This window comes from Marmota monax, unplaced genomic scaffold (assembly GCF_021218885.2).
Source record: "Marmota monax isolate L192 unplaced genomic scaffold, Marmota_monax_Labrador192_F-V1.1 WCK01_AAM20220418_F8-fsc00090, whole genome shotgun sequence".
NCBI classification, from domain to species: domain Eukaryota; kingdom Metazoa; phylum Chordata; class Mammalia; order Rodentia; family Sciuridae; genus Marmota; species Marmota monax.
Genome location: NW_026695219.1, coordinates 1,325,873 through 1,350,423, shown reverse-complemented (window position 1 = coordinate 1,350,423; position 24,551 = coordinate 1,325,873). Strand labels below are relative to the sequence as shown.

Below are 24,551 nucleotides of genomic sequence, written 5' to 3'. Positions count from 1 at the left end.
TGGGTCGCTGGGCCTGTTCCGGGCATGGGAGGTGGCTCTGCTCTGCCCCTACTCCAATTGGGGTGACATGTCTACCATGCCGGCAGGCCGCTGGGCCTGTTCCGCCAGTCGGTCACAGGTCTGCCTACCTTGCGGGCTTGAGTGGCGGCTCTGCTCTGCCCCTACTCCAATTGGGGTGTCGTGACTACCATGCCCGCAGGTCGCTGGGCCTGTTCCTGGTGCAGGAGGTGGCTCTGCTCTGCCCCTACTCCAATTGGGGTGACGTGTGTACCACGCCGGCAGGCTGCTGGGCCTGATCCGCCTGTCAGTCGCAGGTCTGCCTACCTTGCAGGCGCAGGCAGCAGCTCTGCTCTGCCCCTCCTACCACGCCCGCGGACCTCTGGGCCTGTTCTGCCAGTTGGTCACAGGTCTGCCTACCTTGCGGGCACGGGCAGCGGCTCTGCTCTGCCCCTCTGGCTTGATGACAAAGTGAGAGAGACTCGGGTGTTTGTGACTCACTTTCTTTACCAGGAGACCAACTGTTTCTATTGCCGCTGGTATCGATGAAGTTCTCTCCTCCGCCGCTTTCTGATGACATCAGATCTCTGCCATGTTGGTATCCCATGCGAATGGCAGCATTTTGTTCCCTTTGCCAGGTGACCAAAGCAACAGGTGAGTCCTGACCGGCCCTCACAAGCCCCGTCTCAATCCTGTTGCCACTGCCTATGAAGGCTCAGTTGTTATTTACCTCCACAGTATTCAGCAGGGCCTGGACCGAGAAGCAGTTTCCGTGGGTTCTTTAGCCCTGGGCCAGAGCAGTTCCGGGAGCCGGAATTCGGCCGCTCCGGGCTTGGTGTATGTTCTGATAGGAGCAGGCTCCAAGAAGCAGTTTCCGCAGGTTCTTTAGTACTGAGCCTGAGTAATTTGTCTGCGAGATGCAGGCGAATGGCAGCCTGAAATTACCTGTTCTATGGCTGAATGAGCTGCAATCAGTCGAAAACAGGGATGGTGACGTCAGCTTTCCAAGATGGTGGCCGCTGGCTTCCTCTGTGGTCTGACCGGTGTGGAGAACCGAATTGGACCGCTTCCTTCCCCCGTCTCAAACCCAGAATTCAGCCCTGAGCACGGTGATTGCACAGCTGGCATAAGCCTGCAGAATCCACAGCGCTGTATCTTTGCGTTGCTGTCTCGTCTTTTTCACTTTCTAACTTGAGGAATTTTGATGAACAGAACTTTTTAATTTTAACATAGTCTAATTAATTAATTTTTTATTTAAATTTCATAATTTGTGTACTGTTTAAGAAATGTTTGACTACTCCAGAGTCATGACAATGATCCCATCTGGCTGGATGCTTGAGGCTTTGTCTGGGTTTTCTACTCCATTGTTCAGTTTATCCATTATTGACTTTATTCCATTCTTACATTGGCGTTACTTTCATAATAGGTCTTGACATCTAGTCTTTAAGAATATCTTACTCTTCTTAGCCTTTGGACTGCCATAAGCATTTTAGGAATATCGTGTAAATTTTTAAAGGAAAAATATTGGGATTTTTAGTGGAAATACATTAAATCCAGAAATTACTAATGGTAGAAATGGTAAATTTATAATATTATGCTTTATATTCCATGGATATGGTATACACCTTGATTTGTTTAGTTTTCCCTTATTTTCTCTTGATGATATATTTTTAGTTTTTGGCATGGAGTCCTTGCATACCATGAGGCTATTGGAGCTCTGAGTTCTTTCAAAGGCAACAAAATTGAGAGGTGGACATATTCTATCGAGGAAAGTTGAAATGTTTTTCATTAACTCAGTAACCAACAAACTACATGACTATAACTACAGTAATACTCTGGAGTAAATTTTAATTCTTTCTCCCAAAGAAAAATGACTTGTGGTTTCAACTGTGTTCTCCAAAAAAATAAGGTGAAGTCCAAATCTCATTTTAAGTCTGCATGTGATCTTTGTAGAAGAAATAAATATAACTCTAATCCAATATGATTGGTGACCTTACAAGAAAAGGATAAACACACACATACACACACAGAGAGGGATGAAGTCAAGTGACAATGGAGACCAAGATCAGAGTCACACTGCTGCAGGACAAGGAAAGCCAAGGCTTGCTGGCAGCCATTGGGAGCTTGGAGAGAAGCATGAGTCAGTTTCTCTTTCAGAGCTTCCAGAAGGAGCCCACCCCTCCAGCCTCTCAATTTCCAACTTCCAGCCTTCTGACATGTGAGTCAATAAATTCCTATTGCTTTAAGTTGTCCAGCTTATAGTACAAAGTCACAGCAGCCACAGGAAACAGATGTAAGGATGATCTATGTGCCAAGAAGTTCTTGGATTCTTACGTTTCTTTTTTTCTTCTCTTCCTGTGCTAATTCTCACACCATCCTGTCAATGCTTGATCTCATCACTCAGGAAAATGTCCCAAATGAAGAAAAGTCCCCATTTCTTTACACTTCCTTAGGGAGTTTTAAAGTATATAATTTTATCTTAATAAAGTTTTAACATTTCTCAAGCATATAAACACATTTTTATTGAGAAAATCTTGTAATAAAAATGAAGGAAACAAAACACAACTGCACACAAATGTCTATAGCAGTTTACTTCATAAGCACAGCAAAACAGGAAACATACCAATGAGTGGCCACCAAGCCTGAAATCACTGGACCCTGAAACCATCCCACTCGGACATGGACAGCTCTGGCCTTCTGCGCTCCAGTCACCCCTTTAGAGGCCAGCACTGCATAAGGATGTGGCTTTGAATTTATGGCTATTGAGCAGCGACAACTCATGAGCTGGTGGGCCAGAAGCCCTGCCTCTCCTCTTGGCATCTCTCACCAAGTGTTCCAGAAAGTTCTAGAGAGATGTTTTCAACCTTCCCCACACCCTTTGTACCCCTAACCAGCAATTTCCTTATTCAATAATATGCCCAAATATGCTTCCTCCTCTCTGGTCCCAGGACTACAGGCTTTTAGATCAGTCTCTAGCCATAAATGACAGCTGATATAAAGGAATTCCTGACTGCATCCATCACAACCCCACTGTCGAGGTGATCTAGAAGAAAATCTGCAGAAGACTCTCATCACTCAGCCTCTCAAAACAAGTGTCCCACATTGCAGAATGCACAGTGGCTCCACCCATTCCCACAGCACAGACCTTCAAAGCCTCCTGGATCACCTGTGCCTTGGGCAATGGGCTGTGAGAGACAAAGTTCATTCTGGTACCAGTGGGCAGAGGAAGTGAGAAAAGCAACTGGCTGCCAACTAGATGGCCTTCAGCCTCAATCAAAGACTAAATATCTCAGGGAGAGAGATCCAAGGGAGAAACAACTCTCTGGCAACAAAGGCTAAGACTCAACCCCATAAGAAACACAAAGGTGGTCCACTAAGTAGCCCAAGAGGCACTGCCCTCTTTGAGGGTTAAGGTCAAGACAGCCCACCAGGAAGGCTGCAACTCCTGCCTGAAGAACCTTGCTCCCAGTTAGGTACTGCAACTGAAGCCCTGGGTGCACTGGAGGGCATAGAGATGAGATGGAATTGAAACCCTCCAAAATCGGGGCCTTGAGGTGCCCCAGGAAACAACCAAGGAATGTGGAGTGAGTTGAGGGCTGGGATCAGGTCTCAAAGATCTAGATTTGGAGGCCATTCAAACTCTCTACATCTCAGATACTGGAGGTGCTGCCAGGAAGTTGTTTAGAATAGCCTAAGAGGAAGGTTATCCCCCAAGAAGTCAAGCTCTGCCCACCTTCAGACCTTTCTCCCCACCAGGAAATAGTGGTGAGCTGCCAAGCAGGAACTTAGAAATGCCTGTGATTGCAGGCAGAAAGCTGCTCAGCTAACAGCCCTTGAAGTTGTTTCATTGTTTCAGAAACAGCTCTTTAGAAAAGGCCTGGAAGAACCAGCTTAAACCAGCCAAAGATACACAGCTCTTCTTCTAAGTGATCTAAGGTACATTTTGCTCACTATAACTCATTATAATGCTAAATTCTCTGCCCTAAATTAAGTGCATCTGCCATTTATTTAGTTTGGTATGGGAATAAAAGTCAGGGGTGCTTTACCACTGACCTACATTTTGTGGTAGAGATTTCTCAGAACAAAGGAAAGAGAATATGATGCCATATCTATCATTGTGAGCCCTTGGGAAATCAGTTTTGAACCTTCTTGCTACTTTGTAGTATAGAAATAGAAAGGCCAAACAGGAATGTGTATTACCTCATATGAAGACAAAGGCTAGAATGTGAAAGGAAACTAACCAGAATACATAAGGAATCACTCCCTATACTAAAGGCTCAGCCTTTGGATAAGAATCCACTAAGGCTGGAAGCACACAAATAAGCACTGCTTCCTATTAAATACCCTGGTGTCCCCTGTCTCTGTGTGAGAATCCCATGCAACCATTTTATTTTGTTTTGTTTGAGGCAGGATCTCACTGATCTTATCCTTCTGTTTGCTATATATTTACAATGACCAGCTTGCTTAGAAGTGTTTACATCCTATGAGAAGTGAAAAGAACATCTGAAAACAGATTTTAAAGACTCTTAAGTAAATAGTACTCTACAAAAACTGACATGAAAACCAACTCAAGTTTTAAGCCCCTTCTTTTTAGGAACATTAGCTATGCTGTACTATTTAAAAATAACTTATCAAACTGATTTGTGCCCATGTTTGCAACTCCTCTAAAATTACTTTTAAATAATCTAACAGAGTTTATCTATGGAAAAAATTCAGATTACTTCTGCAGAAAGGGTCAACAGGGCTAGAAGGTAGCTCAGTGGTAGAGAGCTTGCCGAGCATGTACAAGACCTTGGAGTTTAACCCCCAACACTGCAAGAAAAGGAAAGGGAGAAGGAAGGAAGGAAGGAAGGAAGGAAGGAAGGAAGGAAGGAAGGAGGGAGAGGGGACAAGAGGGAAGGAAAAGGAATGAGTCATTAAAACACAAGGGCAAGTGGTATAAATATAAATATATGATGTACTAGCTCTTTAAAAATTATAGAGCTTTAGAATTTTAGTGACATCAAACTGGGTGATATTATGACTGTATAGAAGTTCTGCCTTGGCCTGGCCTAAACCAAACCAACAGGTGGGTGACCTGGAGAGGACTCCTCTCTGACTTGATTGGCACAGGCTTGAACCTGTGCTGCTTCAAGATGCACAACATAGTGAAGGGGCCACAACTTCTCTGACAGGCAGCATGAGTGTGCTAGGTTCCTGGGAGCCCATGATCAGGGCTCCCCATGCCCATACCCACAGCTCCACCCCCCAACACCTGCTGGTTCATAATGGTCTGCTCCGTTGCCTGGGGCAGGTTTGTTCCTGACCAAAGGCCTGAGTGTCCACAGCCTGTTTTGGCTTGGCTGGGCATGGTGTGGTTGTGGAGGGAATAGCCAAAGTAGCTTTAGCATGATGGAGGGAAACAGCTGCCCTACTTGGGGGTGGTCCTGGAAGAAGTAAGCAGGGTTGTGGTGTGCGTTGTCTGAAGACATGGAAACATACCCTAATCCTTATGGTTATACATAGGAGTTGGTGATATGTACAGCTATTGGATTTTTTGTTGTTCTCTTGTTTTTGAGGAGAAGTTATCAGTCTGTGAGAAGCAGGCATTACATGAGAAGAGAAAAAGAGCTTTCCCTAAAAGTTTCTGGACTAATTGAAGAAAAATGTGAAATACTTGAAAAAGTTAGCCTTGTTCAAAAAGAGTATGAAGTCTTAGAGTCATCTTTAAAGGATGCCATTTTGGAGAAGGAGTCGATAGAAGCAGAAAATTTGGAGACAATATATGAAAACCTGGATAGGTTTGTATCTAAACTTAAGGATGAAATACTCTTTCTAGTGTAGAGAATCAGATGTGACTGTAAGCTTGAAAACGTAATTATTATTGCCCTTGATGGAGTCTAGCTGCAAACGGGATATTCTGTCAAGGTCTAGATAAGGTGACAGCAAATCATGCTTGCATATGAGATGTTTTGTTGTCTTTGTTGGGGCTTACTTGCAAAGGAGAGATTCCTTCAAGGTTTAGATAAGGTTACAGTGGACAGCTTGAAAACGAGGTGTCTGCTGTCCTTGGGAGGACTTGCTCACAAACGGGATGTTCTGCCAAGTGGGCCAGGAGGGCGCTAAGAAAATTTTTATCTATTCTTAACAAAGAGCAGAGCTCAGTATGCTTCAGGCCAAGAGTAGATTAAGCCATGAGAAGCAGGTCACTTATGATTAGAAAGTAAGACTTCTGTATGCCATGTTTAACTAGCTAAAGACCTGATTTATTGCTGTTGGACGGCTGCCTTCTTTGTTCACAATACTATAAAAAGATCGTTGTATACAATAAAGGACTTTTTTTCTTCTGCTGCTTGGCTTCTTCTGTTTCTTCGTTCTTTCTCATGCTGACCTGCAAATGAATTACTAGCAACATTCTAGAAAAAGAGCTAAAAGAATAGAAAACTAACATTCTCAACAGGATGAATTGATGGCAGATATATCAAAACAGATTAAGTCCCTAGAAGATGAATCAAAATCCCTCAGATCACAAATAACTGAAGCTAAAACAGCCTTGAGAATATTTCAAATGAATGAAGAAGAGATTACAGTAGCAATGAAAGAGGTTTTTAATGAAAATTCCCAACTTCAGGAAAGTCAGAAACAGCTTTTAGAAGACATTGAAGTATGGAAAGAAAAAGTGAATGGCCTCAATAAACAGAAAATGACATTGAAACACTCTAAAGTACATGCAGAACAAGTTCTAAGAGATAAAGAAAATCACATTAAGTCTCTGACTGAACACTTGCTGCAGATAAAAAAAATTGGGCTCCTGTGCTTGGAGAAGTCCTAACAGATGGTGGTAACTTGGAGTTGGAAATGGAGAGTGAATCAGAAATTGGTGCTCACTTAGAAGATCAGCCAAAAGGGGCTTTGAAGAAACTGGCTTATGTTGCTAAGTTAAAGGCCTCTTTTAAAACCATAGAAAGAGAAAGAAATCATTTTTTTTTTACTTTATTATCTGAAGTAGGTAAACCAAAGGAAGACGTTACAGAACATATTAAAAATCTTAAGACACAACAAGCATCTTTGCAAGCAGAAAATACTCAATTTGAAAGTGAGAATCAGAATCTTCAGCAGAAACTTAAAGTCATGATGGAACTATATCAAGAAAATGTAATGAAACTCCAAAGGAAATTAATAGGAGAGGAAAATTACTGGGTAGAGCAAGAGGAGAAACTTTCCAAAGTAGAAGATCAGCCATACAACTAAACCGCTGGAGACCTATAGAAAGTGAGCCAAAGATCTTGAAGAAGAATTGGAGAGAACCATTCGTTTTTATCAGGGGCATATTATGTACTATGAGAAAAAAGCACATGGTAATGAGTTGGCAGCTCAGAGTGCTGAAAAATACCTCAATGATTTAAGGAAACAAAATGCTCACCCCAGACAAAAATTAACCGAAATGGAGTTCAAATTTAAACTTGCAGAAAAAGATCATTCTGCACTTGATGTTTCAAATACAGCCTTTGGCAGAGCAAATTCCCCAAATGGTTCCTCACCATTGGGTCCACCTTCATGTGAAACAAGTCCTTCTCATTTGGAAAATAAGGGTCCACTCATACTCTCACTTTTCGTGCCAGTGGGAGGAGGAAGAGGCTCAAGGAGCCCAGAGAATCCTCTGGACTGTCCAACTAGCAATGAAAGAAGAGAATCAAACTGTGATAAGTTAACTGATCCTCAGAGAGCACCTTCTGACACGGGGCCTCTGGCACCTCCATGGGAATAGGCCCATAGGACAATTATCCCTCCACCAGGCCAACCATATTCTGATCCACAGCTTCCTCTACCAAGGCAAGATGGATGTTACTCTAATTCTGGTAGACCATCTGAACCAGCAGAACTCAGAAGTTCCACTATGCCGCCTTTGGATAAAATGGATGGGCCTACATCTTCAGAAATGGGATCCAGTAGAAATGATACCAGAGTCAATCTTGGTAATTCCAATGGGCCTGATTCATCTCTCCCTGCTGAAAAGAAGCACCTGGCTCTGGCTTTGCTTTCTCACCTTTCCCACTAATCAGAGGTCCATTGTTTCCAGTGGATCCAAGGAGTCAGTTCATGAGAAGAGGACCTTTATTTCCTCCAACTCCTCCAGGAAACATGTATGGAGCATCTCGAGAATATTTTCCACCAGGCCCACCACCCCCTCCATTCCCAATGGGACCAAGGTGATTTCCTCATTATCTCCCCACAAGAGCTGGATTTCTTCCCCCGCCTCCCACCCCCGCATTCTGAAAATAGAAGTGAGTTCCCTTCAGGGTTGATTCCACCTTCAGTGAGCCTGCTACTGAACATCCAGAAGCACAACAAGAAACCTGACAATATTTTGTATCTGCTTTCAAAAGTAATGTATCTCTAATTTTTAGTTTAAGTAACTGCTTTTACTTAAGTGATTACACTTTTGCTCCAATTGAAGCTTAATGGAATTATAAATTCTTAAGATAACATTTTGTAAATAAAGATGGTTTATATATGAATCTTATGAGTAAATTATTTCCATTTTATCTTATTCTAGAGAGTATAACATTTAATTTGATTAATCCACTATTAGATGAGCAACAAACAGAGTTTTATATATGTAATCTTGTAGTGGAGGATATTTTAAACTCCAATCAAAGGGTGTCCGTTTATACAAAGAATTATATTTACTGTGATTGTAACAAATGTGAAAGTAACTTTATGCTTAATGAAAGATCTTAATTGATTTAAAGTCTTTACTTGCATTGATAGTAATAATAAAAATCAGCTAGTTTTTCCATAAAAAAAGAATAACTAGAGCATATTAACAGTAAACCAGAAAACACCACTAAACATGTCATGGAAATAGGAGATAGTCATAAAATGACTGCTAAACTACTATAAAATGTTTGAAGTTCTTACTCTCAATTTCTATATCATTGCAAATAAGTAGCAATTTGCAAAACTACACCAATCCAGAGAGGACACTTCAAACAATGTTTCCCTGATAGAGACCAAGAAAGAACATTTATTAAAAATACCCTAATTAAGAATTAGTGGTTAAAGTTTTTTCAAGTGTTAAATATGCTCTTCAGTTTTTTTGTGAAGAGTATATAAGACTAAAAAAATGCAGTAATATAACTTTCTTCTTAAATATAAGAAGCAGCTTTATCACAATTAATGGCCAGTGAAGACTTTCAATGATACTTGAGCCCACAATTAATTTAAATGAGAAAAAAAGTTGGGCCTTAAGAAAGAAACTCTACAAGTTCAATAAATCTAATAAGTTTTCCCTCAGGAGTAATACTGGTTGTTAAATCAATCCTATAAATAATTTTCACTTTCCAGCATAAAACATTACTCACTCTAAATGAGTAGATGGCAGTCTATATCCATGGTCTGTATAAAATGGACTGATGAGGCCCCACTGATGTTGATCCAGAACTACTTCTGCCCTAACTACTACGGAAGAATAGTTGCTAGTATTGTTGATATTTAACAGCAAGAAACTGGAAATAAGATAATTTCAGGTTGAAAACAGAACTGAAATGCCTAAATACCATGATACAGTCCTAGAAAAAAGTTATAGATTCAGAAGAAAAACCTGAAAGGCCCTTATAAATATAACACAATTTATTGAATCAGGATCCAACTTTGTTTACAGCTCTGAAAATGATAGTTAAATAAAATAAAACAATATTTAAAATTGGTAATGTATAGGGGCTGGGGTTATAGCTCAGTGGTAGAACGCTTGGCTCGCACATGTAAGGCACTGGGTTCGATCCTCTGCACCACATAAAAATATATAAAATAAAGATATTGTGTCCATAAAAAATTGGCAATTTATAGAAAAATAAGGAAGTATTAAGTCCAAAAATGAAGTCATATATACAGTGCATATTTATATGTACTTTACCTAAATAATTAGGCTGTTATTGTAAAAATCAAAATTCCCACAACTAAAGAAGAATCCTCCTAATATTTGAGCTGTCATAATTAAAGGAATAGTCTTTTTTACGTTACTTATGTGGAGAAATATATCATGAGTGAATGAAACTAATACATATATGATTAAGCGTTTTATTTATAAACATTTTTAGTTGTTGATTGACATTATTTATTTATATGTAGTACAGAGAATCAAACCCAGTGCCTCAAACATGCTCTGCCACTGAGCCACAACCCCAGCCCATGATTATGTTTTAATAACTACTAACACTAATCTAAAAAGGAAATGAGTATATCTCCATTATCAAAGAAATACAAGCCAAAAATAGATAACCAATAACAATTAGACCTGAATTATTTTCTAATGTTCTATTCATTACAGGGATTCTTTGATTCTATAGTGGTTTTACCAAAGGCCTTAAATATTTCCTAGCATTGATCAGCATCTACTCTTCTACAATAGAGGAAATGAGTATGGTGATGAGTTAAATGAAATGAATTAAATTCCTATATTCAGGGATATCAATATTCCTCAAATATGCTATGGACCTGAGAGCATTGATATTGAGTAAACAGATTGTGTTTAAAAAAAATTTTGAGGGCTGGGGTTATGACTCAGCAATAGAGCACTCACCTAGAACATATGAGGTCCTGGGTTCAATCCAGCTCAAAGCCTCTGGGTTTGGAGGCCATTCAAGATCTCTGCCAGACTTCAAACTATACTACAGAGCAATAGTAACAAAAACAGCATGGTACTGGTACCAAAACAGGCGGGTGGACCAATGGTACAGAATAGAGGACACAGAAACCAATCCACAAAACTACAACTATCTCATATTTGATAAAGGGGCTAAAAGCATGCAATGGAGGAAGGATAGCATCTTCAACAAATGGTGCTGGGAAAATTGGAAATCCATATGCAACAAAATGAAACTGAATCCCTTTCTCTCGCCATGCACAAAAGTGAATTCAAAATGGATCAAGGAGCTTGATATCAAATCAGAGACACGCCGTCTGATAGAAGAAAAAGTTGGCTACGATCTACATACTGTGGGGTCGGGCTCCAAATTCCTCAATAGGACACCCATAGCACAAAAGTTAATAACTAGAATCAACAAATGGGACTTACTCAAACTAAAAAGTTTTTTTCTCAGCAAAAGAAACAATAAGAGAGGTAAATAGGGAGCCTACACCCTGGGAACAAATCTTTACTCCTCACACTTCAGATAGAGCCCTAATATCCAGAGTATACAAAGAACTCAAAAAATTAGACAATAAGAGAACAAACAACCCAATCAACAAATGGGCCAAGGACCTGAGCAGACACTTCTCAGAGGAGGACATACAATCAATCAACAAGTACATGAAAAAATGCTCACCATCTCTAGCAGTCAGAGAAATGCAAATCAAAACCACCCTAAGATACCATCTCACTCCAGTAAGATTGGCAGCCATTATGAAGTCAAACAACAACATGTGCTGGCGAGGATGTGGGGAAAAGGGTACACTTGTACATTGCTGGTGGGACTGCAAATTGGTGCAGCCAATTTGGAAAGCAGTATGGAGATTTCTTGGAAAGCTGGGAATGGAGCCACCATTTGACCCAGCTATTCCCCTTCTTGGTCTATTCCCTAAAGACCTAAAAAGAGCATGCTACAGGGACACTGCTACATGGATGTTCATAGCAGCACAATTCACAATAGCAAGACTGTGGAACCAACCTAGATGCCCTTCAATAGACGAATGGATAAAAAAAATGTGGCATTTATACACAATGGAGTATTACTCTGCATTAAAAAATGACAAAATCATAGAATTTGCAGGGAAATGGATGGCATTAGAGCAGATTATGCTAAGTGAAGCTAGCCAATCCCTAAAAAACAAATGCCAAATGTCTTCTTTGATATAAGGAGAGTAACTAAGAACAGAGTAGGGTCGAAGAGCATGAGAAGAAGATTAACATTAAACAGGGATGAGAGGTGGGAGGGAAAGAGAGAGAGAAGGGAAATTGCATGGAAATGGAAGGAGACCCTCAGGGTTATACAAAAGTACATACAAGAGGAAGTGAGGGAAAAGGGAAAAATAATACAAGGGGGAGAAATGAACGACAGTAGAGGGGGTAGAGAGAGAAGAGGGGAGGGGAGGGGAGGGGAAGGGGGATAGTAGAGGATAGGAAAGGCAGCAGAACACAACAGACACTAGTATGGCAATATGTAAATCAATGGATGTGTAACTGATGTGATTCTGCAATCTGTATATGGGGTAAAAATGGGAGTTCATAACCCACTTGAATCAAAGTGTGAAATATGATATATCAAGAACTATGTAATGTTTTGAACAACCAACAATAAAAAATTTAAAAAAAAAAATCTCTGCAGCTCAGATACTAGAGATGCTGCCCCGGAGTGGGTTAGGATAGCGGAAGAGGAGAGGGATCCCCCAAGGGATCCAGAAGTCAAGCTCTGCTCCACTTCAGGCCTTTGGCCACCAGGAAACATTCTGCACAGTGGTGAGCTGCCAGCTGTGCTTGCAGTCAGAGAGCTGCTCACTGCTAACATCACTTGAAGTTGTTTCTTTGTTTCAGAAACAGCTCTTTTGAAAAGACCTGGAAGAACCAGCTTAAACCAGCCAAAGATAGCCACTCCTCTTCTAGGTGATCTAAGTGACCTAGGGTAAAGTTTGCTCACTCTAATTCATTATAATGCTAAATTCTTTGCCCTAAATGAAATGCATCTGCCATTTGTTTGGTTTGCTTTGGTTTGGTACTGATAATAGAAGCCAGGGGTGCTTTATCAGACCTTTTGTTTTTGTAGTAGAGATTTCTCAGAACAAAGGAAAGGCTATCAGTATCACTGTGAGCCTTCCACAACTCAAATTGTAACATTTTTGCTACTTTATAGCATAGAAATAGAATGCCCAAACAGGAATGTGTAATATCTCATATGGGAGACCAAGAACTAGTATGTAAAAGGAAACTAATAAGAATGTCTGTGGCTATGACTCCCTACACGGAATGCTCAGACTTTGGATAAGAATCCACTGAGGCTCTATCTGCACAAATCAACACTGCTTCCTGCTGATAATCCTGGTGTCCCCTGTCTCTCTGTGATAATCCCATGAAACATTTTATTTTGAGGCAGGATATCACTAAGTTGCTGAGCTCCTTGCTCACTTGCTGAAGCTGGCCTCCAACTTATGATCTTCCTGCCTTAGCCTCCAGAAGAACTAGGATTACAAGTGTGCACCATCATGTGACCATCTGCCATTTGGAAACATGCCATGTATGAAAAAGCATGACCTTGGACTGCACATGGGAAGGAATGTGCCCACCTCTAGCATAACAGGTTCACCAGCACAAACATGCATAGGTCCCCCAGTAATACCCCCATGCTCCTTTGTTCCAGGACAAAGGCACTTCTCCAGTGCTCTACTTACTTGTTCAAGTAATGACCCTTCCTCACTCTCCTCTCCTAGCTGTGTTTATGGCTTTGACTCCCTAAGGCGTGAAACCCCCTGATTGGTTAACAAGTTTCCTAAGTTAGAAAAATAACAGGGATCTAGTCAAGGTGGATTGATGGGGCTTTTCAGTATTTTTTAGCCCCATCCAGGAGACAAACCTACCATTATGGATCCTCCTGGGCAGATGAGGAAAGGAGTGTTGGAGGAAGACCTCTGCAGCCTGCAGGCTAAGGCCTACTGCATGCCCGAAGTGACTCAGCTCACTCTCTTGTCAATCACTCAAGCTGGCTGCACTGCCTGCCCTCCAGTAAATCAGCATCCTTTGAAGGCCACAGGACTGGGATTAGGTACACCTGCCATTCTTGCCTTTGTCCTGGAGGTGGCCACGGAACCCTGGCAGCTGGTGGTAGAAGTGGTTCATGACACCCTCCCCTGGGCTGACCCCATGGGCCTTCTTCCCAGATGCTTTAAGCCCCTCCAAGTCCTTGATCACCAAGCCTGGGTCTGCCAAACAGTGCCCCTCAGATACCCATCCCCTCATCAACCATGCAATCAGCCTGTCATTGGGGGCACACCCCTGGGAGCACACACCGTAACTTACTGATCAGGCTAGCAGGATTGGTGGAATGGTACCTCTGGAAAGTGTCACCTTATCAAAAGGACCACTGGAGGGGTAGGGGCTGGGCCTCAGCTGACAAGTCATGTCCACCTTCCAAAACGTAGCCTCTTACTCTGCACAAACCTGACCATGTACTGGAGCCTGAGAGTCAGGAATGATTAAGAACTATCAGTCTGTGCAGAACCAGAAGAACAAGGACAACCCTAGAAACCTCCCACCTGTGCTTTCCTGTGGGTGACTTGACATGAATCTGGAGGAAAGGGCCACAAATGTCCAGCCCTGTGATGGCCTTGCCCTGGAGCGGTGACCCTATGGCTCCAGGCACTCCTCACATCTGCACAGGCTCTGGCTGTAAGGGTGGGGGACCACAGAACCCCTCACTGGCCATATGGCGCCCCCTCCCAGCACCCATAGCGGTTCTCACACATGGCCTCTAGGGCCTACCCATCCCTGTCCACCTTAGAGCCTTCCCTATCTGCTGTTCCACGGGGTCAATCTTTCATCGTGGCCACAGGGGAGGGTCCCATGTACCCAGGTAGCCCTCAAGTGTGTGGAGAGGAGGGCTGCAGAGGTCCAGGGAAGAAGCTGCAGTGTCCCAGCTCCTGAGCTGTGTACCCTGGACCTGGGCTGCATGGAGTCTCTGCTGCAGAGAGCTTAAAGCTCACTCTGTAGCCTGTTCAGCATCACCATATGCTAGGCCATTGGTCCTAGCACCAGACATCCAGGCCAGGGAAAGGGGAAGGCAGGGCTGGACAGGGGATGTGGCATCAAGTGCTCCCAGTGCTTATGGCAGGACTCCAAACCCAAGGTCCACCCAGAGAGCACCTGCCCAGGGAGGCAAGTGCAGGCATCTGTGCAGGGCTCAGGTCCTCCAGGGCTGCCAGGTGTGCCTCCCAGGAGAACCTGGCTGGCAGAGCGACCTCACCAAGTACTTGTTGTGCTGAATTGTACAGTTGGGTGGGAATTCATCAGGTGGAGAATGGGCCCTGGTTCCAGGCACAGGTAGGTGTGTGTGTGTGTGTGTGCGCGCGCGAGCACGCACAGCACATGCTAGGCCCACATGTAGCCTTTTTGGCCTAATGTGTGAAATTCATAGGGGTGAACCCCAGAATGTGAGGCACATTGCTGCACTTCTAGAACACTCTCTATTGGCATGCATGCAGCTCCGCTGTCTTGGTGCCCCGCTGCAGAGGGTCCTGAACACACTCCCCCAGGAGGAACATTTTGGAAGCAGAGTTTCAGTTCCTTGAGGGCAGGAATACCATCAATCCTCATGATCCCTGCATCCAGCAACTAGAGATGTCCTCACACAAAAGCAGATGCTCAGTGAATGTTTGTTGACTGAATAACTGGTGTAACAAAAGAAGCAGGCCTAGAAACCTAGAACAAATCTCAAATTCCACCTTCACACAGGAAATCTTGAATTTGTGGTAGTGAAATGGGTGTGAGAAGGGAAGAAGTACTGCTGTGAATTCCTCTGTGAAGAGAAACTCTGGGGTATGTCAAGAACAGTATGAATGGGCACAGCAGAGAAAAAAACAGCATCTCCATCCTGAACCTTGCCAACAGGCATGATAGGCTATGCCACCTGAAAACAAGGTGAACTGCTCTCAAGGCAACTAGGAGGTAGGGGTACGTAGCTGCAATCTGGCTAAGTAGCAGAAAGGTTCCTCCCTGTCCACAATGATTACCAGCTGCAGTCAATCACACTGCATAGGCCCGGCCCAGAGCTGGAAGCATGGGGGAGGTTGCAGAATGTGTTAGTGGCCATTCTGTCAGCTTGAAGGCAGGGCCCTCTGAGGAGTGACACCCATTCAGAGTTCAGCAAGCAGGTCAGAAGAGGTGACTCTTGCTGACATCACCCAGCTCCCAGATACAGCCTTGCCTCAGGTCATCTGCCATTGGACTTCTTAGTTTCTCAGATCATTCTCCCTGCTTTCTTTGCTGGCTGGTCTGTGACAATTTAAAATCATTTCTGTCACTTTCCAGCCAAAGAGTGCTGTAGTTTCTACCAGCTCGCTAAACAGAGAATCCTGGAACTACAAGAGCTTGTACTTGGGCTATCTTCCAAAAGGAACTTCCTAATAGCACTTTAAAGCTCCTAAGTGGATGTCCACTGGATTCTAATTGGAGAATCCAACACATTCAAGCAATATCTGTGATGGGATGACTACTGGCTGGCCTGTTCGTGTTGTCAATGTGACTCCCCAGGGGGTTAACCCTGTTCAGCTACCAGCTCACATAGCCACTTTAAAGAACGTAAAACTGAGGTTCACGCCTGTAATCCCAGGGGCTGGGAAAGGGGTGCTGAGGCAGGAAGATCACAAGTTCAAAGCCAGCTTAGTGAGACGCCATCTCTAAATAAAATACAAAATAGGGCTGGGGATGTGGCTCAGTAGGCGAGTGCCCCTGAGTTCAATCCCTGGTATCAAACAAACAAACAAACAAACAAAAATGCCCTGAGGTTCAGAGAAGGAACAAAAGAGGCCAGAGCCAGCAGGTGTATGTCAGGACTATAAACCCAGCTTGCGTTCTGCAAATCCAAGTGCTGTGGGAGTGTCTGTTGGATGGGGACTCAGGCGTCTGGCCCACTCCCCACACTGTGGATGTCTAAGCCTGTAGGCACCATGGAGCTTGGTTGAGATGCTCAAATGCATCCACACTGAAGGGAGGCGGGAAGAGATGTGAGTCTCCGCATGACATCCCTTCACACCCAGCCTCCCTTTGCCTCCCTTTTCTTGACAATGACAATCATGCTCATGACACCACTGGGCAGGCAGAGCCTTCATCCTTTGGCGGACGTTTGGACATCCCCTCCCTCTGGGTCCTGTGGACTCAGTACCCCACTGGCATGCCAGGGCCTTGGGAAGGGGAGAGCCCTCCCCGTCCTCCCGCATCTCCCTTGACATTCAGCTCCTGCATCCCCTTCCCTGCAAGGTAGCTTCCTCAGTTGCTTCAGGAGACACCAAGGGGCCCCTGCAGGGATGAAGGGGTGAGATCTGACAGCAGAGAAGCTCCCGTGACCAAAGAGGACCAAAGAGGCAGTTTTCAGGCTGACAAGGCTGGAGAAGCCTCTGGAGTCTAGATCCAGTCATTGGGCCACAGGGGGACCCAGAGGCTGTGGAGAGTTGGAGGCTTCTGGCCATAGGAGAGTGCAGCAAGGCTCTGAGATGAACTGCAGAGACAGTGTGTGCAGATTCCAGAGCACTCAGGAAAACAGGCAGAGCCCTAACCCCCAGGTCCACACAAACCCCATGGCACAGGCCAATAGTCAGTGCTAGTCAGGCAGATGAACTAATGAGCTGCTTCAATATGTGAGGGCAGGGAAAGGGACAGTGCCTGAGTCTGCTAGGGAACTATTTATTGCTAAACCATTTGTAATTAAGTTTGTTGTTTGTTTTTTGGTACCAGGGATTGAACCCATGATGCTTAATCACCAAGCCACATGCCCAGCCTTTTAAAAATATTTTATTAGAGACAAGGTCTCGCTGAGTTGCTCAGGGCCTCACTAAGTTGCTGAGGCTGGGTTTGAACTTGTGATCCTCCTGCCTCAGCCTCCCACGTCACTTGGATTACAAGCATGCACCACTGCAGTCAGCTGTAATTGAGTTTTGAAGGCTGCATCTGGTAGGAATGTGTTGGCTTAAAACCTTCTAACAGTGGCTTAGTCTGCAAAACCATCTGAAGTATGGTATAAATGAGGAGGTGAGTGAAGGGAGGTCCAAGATGGGCAGTTCTGTGGATGGTCAGGTGGCCCAACAATATTCTCAGTGGCCCAGATGCCACGCACTTCTGCCTCATTAACAGGACATTAGTGTCACTGTCTCATGATTGCCCTGTGGCTGACTCCACTTCGACCATCACATCAAGAGGCTCCTCCATACTTACCACTTCTTTCTTTTCAGAAGGGCCTATCACACAAGCCCCTGTAGATTCCTCTAATTGTCCAGAACTGAATCACAAACATCTTGCCAAACCAATCTCCAGCCAGAAGGAAAGAGATGGCCATGACCCACTTGGGCTAAGCCTGATTCCTCCACATTGACCTTCCACAGCAAGAAGTGAGCAGGAGGCCAAGGCTACTGTGTGAGCTCCAAACCTCCCTGTCCTGAGGAGTCCTGGACAAATTGCTGGTGTCGGAGACCAGCTCCAACAGGGGGTCTCAGGAGACGAATGGATGGTGAGGAGTCGGCGAAAGAGGGGTGGAGAAACAACACAGACACCAAAGTGAAGGTGTTGATCCCAATCTTTACTTGTGAAGTTGATCATATATACTTTTCATTTTGGCAGGCTCACAGTACTTTGTGGTTACAAAACAGGAATCATTATTCAAAGAAACAAAATATTACGTAGCTACAATTAGAATAGAAGAATGTATCTTGGCTTATGCATAAGCAAGCATTTGTACTTTCAGTTCGCGTTTTGCTTTGAGCTGTTTCTGCTTAGTTAACTTTTAATAATAGTTAGAAATGTCCCAAACTATTGGCCTATACCTTGACTATTCTTTCTTGACTTACTGACTGGAACCGGTGCCATGGTTTCGGCAAGTGGTTGACTTGTTATTAATTTTAATCAAACAAGAGTAAGAGCACAAACCATTGTGCACAGGAACAAGAACAAGTTGCCCAGTACTAAGCACTAATCTGTCTTCTTAACATTAATTTTTCTTCTCTAGATTTTAATTTAATTTCTCAAAAACTTCCTTGACAGGAATACAGGGAGTTTTTCATTAGACATTAACAATTTACACTCCACAGCTGAATCATTGCATTTAGAGCAAACAGATCTATTCTTTAGAAGTAGTTGCATTAATTGGGAAAGTCATGTTTTTTCCTTCATACTTAATGGTCATATGAGAAATCGCAACTATACTTATTAAAGGAATACAAAAACAACTTAGCCCATTCCCAGAAACATACTGCGCTCCTCCAGAGAATGGACGCCTTGTGCCATCCACCTCAGTAGGGCCTTGCCATTGCCTGAGTCAGGGGAGGGGCGCACTATGCTGGTGTTCAAAAGATTCAGATGGAGACTGATGGAGGGATGCTGTGTATGAACTTGTAGAGATGCAGGGAGCCCCTGGTGCCCAGGGATTACAGGTCACTCCTAATTGGGGCTAGAGCATAGGTGGGGAGTGGAGAGCAGGGTTCCCATGGCATTCTGTCCTGGAGTGGAGCTAATGCGGATGTTGAGCAATAATGTAAGGACATGAAGTCAAGGGACATTGCCAGACGGTGGTGGGGGGCGGGGGCTCATATCCTTTAAAGGCTGAGCAAACCTGATCTGTGGCAAGCAAATGTCTCTAGTACACTCCAGAAGACTTGGCACGAACACTTGAGCCCACTGAGAAGAGGGTGAACTGGATCTTCCTGGTGATTTGCTGTGGTTTCCTCCTGTCTCTGAATATAAGAACGAACACACGGGGCTGGGAATGTGGCTCAAGTGGTAGCGCGCTCGCATGCCATGCGTTCGGCCTGGGTTCGATCCTCAGCACCACATACAAACAAAGATGTTGTGTCTGCCGAGAACTGAAAAATATTTATTAAAAAAAATTCTCTCTCTCTCTCTCTCTCTCTCTCTCTCTCTCTCTCTCTCTCTCCTCTTTCTTTAAAAAAAAGAACGAACACACACACACACTCTATCTATCTATCTATCTATCTCTATCTCTACCTCTATTTCTCCCTCTCTCATCCAGTGCATCAGATGGCTCCAGTGTCATCTCTATGATGCTGGGACCTCACGGGTCCCCCTGGCCTTAGCCCTGTCTTCAGACCTCACAGCCTGGGTGTCTGATACAGCCATCACTTTGTGCTTCCCACACGGTGCCTCACTGGAGGGAGGAACTCTGAAGGTACCTGTGCTCCAGCTTGTGGAAGAGAAACTGAGGCCGGAGGGGAGAGAGAGAACTGGGGGTATGGCACAGGGTTTGAACCCAGGGCCACTCTCTCCCTAATCTACCTGCCCCTAGTCCAGGAATAAGGAGGATAAGGAGGTGCTGGGGGACCCTCTAGGTGAGCTTATTCTGCCCAGGAAGCTGTGTGGACTCCATCAGCTCAGGAGGAACCAAGCTGCTGGTGAGGGAAGCACCAGGCGTGAGGTAGGACACATAGCCAGTAGGGCAGGGCAGGTCTGTGGACGTCCACCAAACTCCAAGCCCTGGTTCCCATTCTGCAGGGCTTGCAATGTAGCACAGCACACTTCAAGCCCATGAAGGTTGCTGTGAAAGAATCAGTGCCCTTTGTGACTTTTGAGGGCCACCCCTGCACTCCATGGGCAGGTTGTGTGCTAACAGAGGGGGATTCTGTCACCTGAGGTGGGATGAGAGAGGGGCTCCTCCCAGGGTGATGCTTACCCAGACAGCTGGGAAAGAGTGTGAACCCACACACACATATCCCTAGTCATGACCTTGGAACCTCCTCCTCCCCCTAGTAGATCAAGTATAACACCCTATGTCTGCCAGGACCACACGCCATAGTGTGAACACATGAGCAGGGCTTCTGTGGGCAAGGGCCTTATAGTCCAGGTCTGGCCAGTAGCTGGGTCAGTGACCACCAGACCCAGACAATGGCCTCCTGGAATTCAGGGATGCCCAGGCTCATGTTTGGCTAACTCTGGCCTTAAAGGTGCCTTCCTTTATTAAATGACACATCTAATAGTTGAGTCCCTCCCCAGCCCTCATCTTCTGAGCTTTCTTTTCTCTCTGGGACCCAGTTGTTAGAATCACAAGAAGATGCCTTCAAGGGCATAAATACTGTTCCTCCAGGTGTCAACCTCACTAGATGATCCCACCCCTTCCTGTTGCTGGATACTTCCCAGCAGGTGATCAGGACTCTTTACTACAATTCTGAGGGTAAAACACACAGAAGAGGCAGGTTCTGAGAGACACCCAATGGGCAAGGTGACAGGAATGCCTCAGCCACAAAATCTCAGTCTGCTGAAATTTCAGGCAGCAAGGACAACTGGAGCCAAAGGTGGGGACCTCAGGAGACACATCAGGGCACCTGAATATGTTAGTCCACCCACCTCTGATTTGGTGTTGCCTGGAGCCTTGGCTACATAAAGGAACCCAAGTGTGGAAGTGGAGGGACACCAGGCCTAGAGATGCAGCAATCAGAGTGACCACTGAAATCTGAGCATTGGGGATCAAACCTGGCTCAACCACATGGCAAACGAACAAAAGCAAAATGAGCCTCTGTAAATTGGAGTACTAAATCCTCCCTCAGAAGTTTGGCGGCAAAGAATTAGAATAAAAGAGATGACACCAGGAAAGCCCTGGAGATGCCTGACTAGAGATGTGAGCCCCACACTGGACAACTTATTGCTCCTGTTACCAACACTAATTCTAGATAAGCGGTCCCACACTTTTGCTGTAAAGAGTTAGAATATGTCAGGCTTTGAAGGACACATAGTCTCTGTCCCCACCACTGGACTTGGTTTTCCTAGGGTAACGCCACTAGAGAACACAGGTGCATGAGCTCACAGGTTGTGTTCCTACCAACCTGCTCTTGATATTGGAATGCAAAATGTCTACACCTGTTCCAGATGGTGCATGGGTGGAGGAGGGGTGATTTTCTGAATTTAGAAGGCAGGTGGCCCCTGCTCTGCCATACATACTTTCCAGCCTAAGTGGGATAGTAAAATTGGCACATGCTGTCCCTAGAGGGCTTTGAAGTAAACAGAAGTGAGAATGTGTTCTGTTCCTTGCTGGAAAGATCTAGAGAGAATTCTCCTTAGTTGAGAAACCTCAGGATTTATTTCCTCATGCCTGTAGTCTGGGATGGCTGCCTACCAGATACAAGTCAGTTGGTGGGTGTTTGCTGCAATTTGAGTCTGAAATGAACCACAAGTTCCTGGTGTTCAAGGCATCCTCAGTCTGTGGTGCTATTGGGAGGTGTAACATTTAGGCCTAATGGAAGGAAGGAATATCACTGGGGGCATGGCCCTGAAGGGGATATGGGACTTTGGTCCTTTTCAGTCTCTACTTTTCCTATACATTCACCATGAAGTGAGCAGTTTACTCCAAAAAGTGCTTCTGCCACAATGGCAGTGCCATCACAGGTCCAAAACCACACGGCTAAGCCACTATGAGACCATAGGCCCAAATCAGCCTGTAGCCCTTGTAAATTGGTTCCCTAAGGTCATGGGCACAGTGAGGGAAAGCTGAAGAACACAGTGCTCCCAGGGAGGAAAGGATGATGCTACTGGGAGACAAAAAGATACCTGCACCTCACCCCTTTAACATCCCCTTCCACTCCCAGCCCCACTCACCACGGGCCACATTACATGAGAGTCTGTCCATAGGATAAATTCCACTGAGAAGTTTATCATGGTGAGACCAGCTGAAAATCACACCCCAGAGAGTGCTGTTCATGAGATGCACTGGCAAAACTCCAGTAGAAATTCAGCCCCAGCACTGAGTCTCTTAGGCAGGAGGAGCTGACATGTCAGGGACTTGGAGGAACAAAGCAAGGTTTCCAGTTGACATAGGAGGCGTCCCAGGAAGCTATATCCATTTTAATTTCTTCATATCTATTGTGAAATGATGCTCCAGAGAAAAGGTACCATATATATTGAACTTAGAGCAGCATGCAAGGGCCACACAAGTACAGGCTCAGTGACTTCCAGCATATGTTCATCCCAAGGTAACGCTGTGTGTGTGTGTGGGGGGGGGGGGGCGGGTAATGCATCTATGGTTCAGCAAAACCACATTGAAACTCAAAGAAAGAAGTCTCCATTTTGGTTTCCCACTAGTCGCGATGCCAGAGACATTGCACCTGATTTGAGCAGAAAAGAATACCTCTTACATATCCACCTAGCAAGGATTCACACCAAGTATGAAAGTCCATATGGTGCAGTTGCTGTGAGCCCAGCAATCCTCTACACTGCTCTTGGATAAATATTTCCATATGGCACCACTACTCTGGAGCATCATTTTACAGTAGATATGAAGAAACTGAAAAATTACATAGCATTTACCCAGTAAGTCTGCCTCTGGCATATTGCCCAGATAATAGCCAGAGATGTTGACAAAAACTTATGTGTTCACTCCAGCATGACTTACACTGGCCTGAGTAGAAAACAGCTTAAGTGTCCAATCAACAGGGAACAGTAAAGAAAGCAGAGGTGCTATCCAAGACATCTCCTATGACATTAAACTTCATCTACTGAAAGGCGTTTGGCTGCCTGGGAAAAGGTGAAGCTTTCTGCTGAGGCCTAGCAGGGTTTGTAGACCCCAAGTACTCTCCTGGTTTTCACACTCCCAGTGACATGTTTCCTCAGCTGCCCATCTGTACAGCCAGCCTATTGGTCCCTGCCAAGAAGAGACAGCAGAGGGATGGAATGGTGGAGTGGAAGGTGGGTTGGAGTGTGGGTGGCAAGCATGGCCCATGGCCACATTGAGCCTGCCATAAAGGTGTGGCAAGCCTGAGGTATAGTGTGCCAGTGCCAAGCCAGGACAATCCAACCCATCACCATACAGAAACACGGATTGCACACAGTGGCATGTCCACTGCGGAATCACACTCTGCACCACACCTCACCCCACAACCTCAAACCTCCTACTTTCTGACCTTCCATGAAAAAATGAAAGTGAAGCAGACTTGAATGAAATTTGGGAATCAACAATGGACCAATAGCATTAGTATGTTTCCAAGCCCTGAGTCATATAAATTTGGCCCAGCAATTTAGTACATTTCCAAATCATAAGTAGCATAAATTTGGACCAATAGTAGTGATCCAAGTTCTATCTAAACCGCTAGATGAGCACACTCAGAAGGAAAAAAAATCTGCTATCATGTCCCCTCTTGCACTGCAACGGTTCTGTTCCTGTTTTTCGATAGATCCTCCTCTTAAACTCACTCATCCTGGTCTGTGGATTTCATTCTTCAAATTCACAGGACAAGATCCCAGAAAGGATCCAGAAAAAAGAAATTGATGGTGAGCTGTTGGGGTCTGTTGCAACACTGGAGAACATGGCCTACATTAAGAGCTGCAGCCCTTCTTGGCTGCAGAGGCCTTGAAGCTTGTGCAAAACCCACCTGCCAGCAGAAACAGTGAATTCAGTTTCAATTCAAAACTCCACAACTTTTATCTTTTGGTGCCCAGCATTGAGCATTTTTGAAAGGGTGAGAAAACTTCCTTTTTTCCCCAGAGTTCTATATGTTTTTTAGAAGCATCTCTATGAAAAATATCAGGCACCTGTTGACCCATGAAAAACAGACAGAATAGCCATCGGTTTGAAGGCACAGGTGACAGGCTTACTGGAGGAGGTTTGCTCAATCCCCTTCATCCCTGGTCAAGCTCTTCTTCAGCTTCTCACTCTAGAACACAAACCAGGTCAACAAATTAGTTCAAGCTTCTTCCTTTCATTTTCAGATTGATGTGGCCCAATGATGGAGGGTGTCCTCACCCAATGTATCTTGGATCTTAAGACAAGGTGTTAGTCTGATCCAAGGACTTTGGGAAAGAGGTGACTCACTAATCTCCTGAGTGTGAGCCAAGCATTCTCTGTATCTTTCTACACTCTCTTCTCATACATACTGCAAAACCA

At 44.6% G+C, this 24,551-nt stretch overlaps 1 pseudogene; it reads left to right on the top strand.

Annotated features, from left to right (window-relative positions):
- Positions 1-5,466: 5,466 nt before the first annotated feature.
- LOC124085014 (cTAGE family member 2-like) lies at positions 5,467-24,021 on the top strand (annotated as a pseudogene).
- Positions 24,022-24,551: the final 530 nt, after the last annotated feature.